The following is a 6,249-nucleotide window of genomic DNA, read 5'->3' on the forward strand; positions in this document are numbered from 1 at the left end:
ACATGCAATATGAATTTACAGCCTGTCAAGGTTCCTTCAAGATATCATGGCTTCATGTTGTTGTATGGCAAACCAATGCAATATTGTAAAGTAATTAACTTCCAATTAAAATAAATAAATTTATATTTAAAAAAAGATATCATGGCTGATAGAGCTTAAGGAAAAAAAAAAGCAACATAACAGAAGAGGAATTAGTAAGGTCCCAGAACCTACCATGGGTGATATTCGAGCAGAGCTGGTCACAGGCCAAAGTCAACAACCACATTAATAGATGTAATTATTTAAAACTAAAAGAAGTTGTAGAGACAGGAGTCAGAGAAATAGCCTGAGGTCAGGGCTTCTGGTACTGATAAGAGATCAGACCAAGGAGTGCAGAACACACTTGTTCTGTTGAGTACTGTTGTCTTCAGGCAGCTCATACCTCTAGTGTTGTAGGTCGGAGTTTTCTATTCTCACGCATCTTCACATCTGATGCAGGTAGCTTTTTTACACTGCCCCATCTGCATTAGAAATATTTATGACACAAGCCATGTTAGCTGAATTATATTTGGAAGAAACAGATATATATGTTTTTCATTGTCCCTAACAAAGAAATAATTCAGTTCTTCTGCCATCAAAATTGCCAATAGCCCATAACTTGGCATCTGCAGTAGCAGATGGCCCTTGATATTAAGATATCAAGTTAAGAAGAGTATTGTCACAAATGCTCAAGCAAAAATATACATGTGGAAAATGCTATACTTTAATTATGGTTGTAGCCATCCTTCTAAGAGTTCAAAAATTTGTACATATTTTAAAACGATGACCATGGTTGCATATATGTATATATTCTGAACATTAATGATAAAAGCAAGGGGTTATTTTCTACTAATTTATTTACAGAAGGTCTATTAGTAGGTGGCCCTGCTTTTGTGTGAGAAACAATTAATTTCTCATTACCAGCTGGAAATTTTTTTTCAATAAATTTATGCTAGACTGTAGTCAATCTAGGGCTTCCCTGGTGGCTCAGACGGTAAAGCATCTGCCTGCAGTGCGGGAGACCCAGGTTCGATCCCTGGGTTGGGAAGATCCCCTGGAGAAGGAAATGGCAACCCACTCCAGTACCCTTGCCTGGAAAATCCCGTAGACAGAGGAGCCTGATGGGCTACAGTCTGTGAGGTTGCAAAGAATCAGACACAACTGAGTGACTTCACTTTCTTTCTTTCTATAGTCAATCTATTAAATTAGAATATACTCGAGAGATAAAGTTAACTCATTTCTTATGCCTTTTTCATTGAACGTATCAAAGTACATTAAACCACTTTTTATAGGTGTTACTTGGTTTTCAGTGTTTCAGTCTTATCAGTGCTGCGATTTTCATAAAATCTCCACTTTTGTTTACCTTCAGACCATTGAAAGCTATCTTCTGTTTGTAGTGTTCAAGCTGCTAAAATCTTTCAACACATAGTTGCCCAGATGAGTTAGTCCTTTTTAAGTGTTGATTTTATTTATTTTGTTATCTTTTTGTATTTAATTCTCTGAACAATTAAGGGATATTAATTATAATGTGCATCCTGGATAACTGATTGGTGTAAATGATAAGAACTCCTGTGTCAAGGTTTAAAGATGAATGTGTATATGCTTAATAGCTCAGCTGTGTCCAGCTGTTTGTGATCCCATGGACTGTAGCCTTCCAGGCTCCTCTGTCCATGGGATTTTCCCAGCAAGAGTACTGGAGTGGGGTGCCGTTTCCTCCTCCAGGGGATCTTCCTGTCCCAGAGATTGAACCTGCATCTCTAGGGACCAAACTGTCTCCTGCATCTCCAGCACTGGCAGGCAAGTTCTTTACTACTGAGCCACCTGGGAAGCCCTGAAAAGGTGAATAAATATGAATAAGTGTAGCTACATATATGTGGTTTCATGAGAAGGTACACATAAGAGTGTCTGTTGCCCTTTTGTGAGTTTCATCCTTAGTATCACCACTACCAGGTCAAAGAATAGATGAGACAAAATGTAAGGAATTTCAATTTTATAGAATTCATAAATGTTAAGATTGGGATGAGATCATGAAAAGATATAAATTATTGCTGCCCTGTCTGTTGAGAATACACGACTACTGCTTTTTTTTGTGGTGAGGGGTAATCGTTGGCAGAAATGATAATTTTTTATTATGTATATGTGTATCCTTTTGTCTTTTTATACTGTTCATAGGGTTCTCACGGTAAGTATACTGGAGTGGTTTGCATTCCCTTTTCCAGTGGCTCATGTTTTGTCAGAAGTCTCCACTATGACAGGTCCATCTTGAGTGGTCCTGCACGGCATGGCTCATAGCTTCATTGAGTTACACAAGCTCCATCACCACAGGGACAAGGCAGTGATACATGACGGGATTCAAGGGATTAGATCTAGTAAACAGAGTACTTGAAGAACTATGGACAGAAGTTAAAGGAGGCAGTGAATAAAACCATCCCGAAGAAAAAGAAATGCAAGAAGGGAAAGTGATTGTCTGAGGAGGCTTTACAAATAGCTGAGGAAAGAAGAGACATGAAACGCTTCATGTGGATGTGTGGCGAAAACCATCACAATGTTGTAAAGTAATTATCCTCTAATTAAAATAAAGTAATTAAGAAATTTAAAAAAATATGTCATCTGGTCTCATCACTTCATGGCAAAGGGAAGGGGAAAAGATGGAAGCAGTGACAGATTCCCTCTTCTTGGGCTCTAAAATCACTGTGGATGGTTAACTGCAGCAATGGAATTAGATGATTGTTTCTTGGCAGGAAAACTATGACAAACCTACACAGTGTATTAAAAAAGAAAGACATCACTTTACTGACAAAGCCCATATAGTCAGGGTTATGATCTTTCTAGTAGTCAAGTACAGATATGAGAGTTGGACCAAAAAAGAAGGCAGAACATTGAAGAATTGATGCTTTTGAACTGTGATGCTGGAGAAGACTCTTGAGAGTCCCTTGGCCAGAAGGGAGATCAAACCAGTCAATCCCATAGGAAATCAATCCTCAATATTCATTGGAAGGACTGATACTGAAGCTGAAACTCCAGTACTTTGGCCATCTGATGCAAAGTGCTGACATTTTGGAAAAGATCCTGATGCTGGGAAAATTGAGAACAGGAGGAGAAGGGAGGATGAGATGGTTGGATGGCATCACCAATTCAATGGACATGAACTTGGGCAAACTCCGGAAGATGGTGAGGAATGTGGAACCCTGGCATGCTGCAGTCCATGGGGTCACAAAGAGTTGGACACGACTTGGTGACTGAACACAACAACAGCAATAACAACATATATGTATTGAAGATTGGAAAAATTGAAAGCAAAAGGAGAAGAAGGCAGCAGGATGAGATGGTTGAATAGTATCACCAACTCAGTGAATGTAAACTTTTGCAAACTCTGGGAGATAGTGTGGGACAGGGAGGTTGGACATGCTGCAGTCCATGGGTTGGCAAAGAGTCAGACAGGACTTAGTGACTGAACAACATATATAAGTATAGACTGATAGATATTGGCTTGAACAGACGGGAGCATAGTTCTTCAATCTCAAGGAAATATGTTCCAGCCCTATATATAAGGGCTTCCCCAGTAGCTCAGTGGCAAAGAACCCCCTGTTAATGCAGGAGACATAGAGACTTGGGTTCCATCCCTGGGTTGGGAAGATCCCCAGGAGGAGGGCATGGCAACTCAATCCAGTATTCTTTCCTGGAGAATCCCCATGGACTGAGGAGCCTTATCAGCTACAGTCCATAGGCGTGCAGAGTCAGACAAGGCTAAAGCGACTGAACATGTACCTCAACACATATATATATACATATAAAATTTCATGGTAATCTTTATTAAATTAGAGAGGAGGTTTTTAAGATACTAAAGTGAACAGAAGAAAATTCAAAGTATTAGAGATTGAACCTAATTTTCCTGTAATAAAGAAATGAATGTAAAGAATGATATGGGATGGGAGGTGGGAGGGGGGTTCATGTTTGGGAACTCATGTACACCCGTGGTGGATTAATGTCAATGTATGGCAAAACCAATACAGTATTGTAAAGTAAAATAAAGTAAAAATAAAAATTAAAAAAAATTACAAAAAAAAGAAATTTTACCTTTAAAATTATCTCATTTTAGCCCATGTAAGTATGTACCATACAGATTAAATTCTTGCTTTATGATACTTATTTCTTTAAAAAAAGAGGAAAAACAAAAACTAATTTGGAAAGGTCACATTACAAGCAAAAATACAATATTCTATATAAATTAGTTTAAGCATAGAATAATGGTACACTGCAGTTCCCGTGACTTATTTTCATCGTGAATAACTGAAGTCAGCCTTGCACATTATAAAAGCATGGAACTCAAATTCTGACTCCTCAATAATGTGGTTCTAAATACAATTGTCTGATTCCTGGACCGGGTATATACATTTTTAAAGACTCTTAAAAGACAGATGAAACAATCCTGCTGCTACTGCTAAGTCACTTCAGTCGTGTCCGACTCTGTGCGACCCCATAGACGGCAGCCCACCAGGCTCCCCCGTCTCTGGGATTTTCCAGGCAAGAAAACTGAAGTGGGTTGCCATTTCCTTCTCCAATGCATGAAAGTGAAAAGTGAAAGGGAAGTTGCTCAGTCGTATTCGACTCTTAGTGATCCCATAGACTGCAGCCTACCAGGCTCCTTCATTCATAGAATTTTCCAGGCAAGAGTATTGGAGTGAGGGTGCCATTGATAAAACAAATTTTGACCCCAAACTTTTCTTATAATCTTGTCCAAGTTTTGAATGTTCTTCATTTGTTATTTTTATGATATTCTGTTTCCTGTATTTTAAAGATAAGCAGTGTTTGGAATTGTACTTGCAGAATTTTTGACCAAGTCAATCTAAAGAGTTCTCAGAAACTTTTAAAACAATTGCAAACCTTTATCTTCTCTAGTTTTATGTAGTGCCCACTTTTTAGAAGCTTATCACATGATAATGAATGATAGATTTATCAGCAATTTGTACCTACAGTTTCTCTCTGGAGTATTTTATAATGGAAAAAAGGCATCTAATGAATTATTTTTATAATTTAATTCAATTCTATGGTCTGACACTGTTTTTTTTTTAGAAAAAGTCACTTAAATTATCTAAAAAAGATATAATCTGTAAAGCTAAAATGACCTTCAAACTGCTTTGTGTGTATTAATTTACATTTCCAATTTGCTAGGTATTTTGTTGTGTTATATATAAATGACTTTAATACATTAAGCTTATCAGGAAGATACAATTATTTCTTTTTTATAGATAGGGTAACTGAGGTATTGATTTCAAGTATTATGTGATAGTGCCATAGCTAATAAATGTTGCAATTGTATTTGAATCAAAATATGTATGATTTTAGAGCCTCATGTACTTAAATACTTTTTTATACTCTTTCCTATAGGAACATTTAAGGATTAAGTAAGAAAATGAAAGATCCTCTAAACTTTAATAAGAATTTTCTGCAATTACCAGTGGTATTATTGTTACTAAAAAGGAAATAGCTGCTAGCCAATTCCTTATAAAAAATAAAATGATTTTTATTATAATATAAAGTGATGGCATCTCTGAGGCCTATTGCAAGGAATATGGTAAGCCAATATTTTAAATATATATATATGTGTATATATAAAGTCTGTATATAGGTATGTTGCTAGATATTCTTTACACATATTTATAGGATATCTGCTGGAAACTTGCGGCTATATTTCATTCTAGGGTTACAGCTGCACACCTAATGTATTACTGTCCCTGTGGTCATGAAATCTATTTTCTACTAGATGGCTAACATGCAAAAATAACCAAATTACCAGGCAATATAATAAATATTTGAGTAAGGATATGTGAGAGGAAATCAATAGTCATGAATCTATAGAGAAATGAAACAATCTTAGCTAGCTTAAATGTTTTCACATTTATTAATCAATTTATTGAATAACAATAAATTCTTGATCAGGAAATATAATACATCTATCATCCTAAATTGGCAGTGTACAACCTTCAGGCTATTTGAAAAGAGTCTATGTCATACCAACCTGGTAAGAGTAAATTATAAGTAAATATGAAATATCTCACCTAGAAAATTAACCATATACTCCAAAATTACTATTATATAGTTTGAACAGCATTTATTTCACTGAAGAATAAATTTCCTCTTGCATAAATAATAGTTTATTTCAAAATATGATGCACCTGGAAGTCACTGAACTGGAGTTTCATATATGAAACAAAATTGAAAATCAACTTT

Source organism: Oryx dammah, unplaced genomic scaffold, assembly GCF_014754425.2.
Source record: "Oryx dammah isolate SB20612 unplaced genomic scaffold, SCBI_Odam_1.1 HiC_scaffold_16, whole genome shotgun sequence".
Lineage (NCBI taxonomy): Eukaryota > Metazoa > Chordata > Mammalia > Artiodactyla > Bovidae > Oryx > Oryx dammah.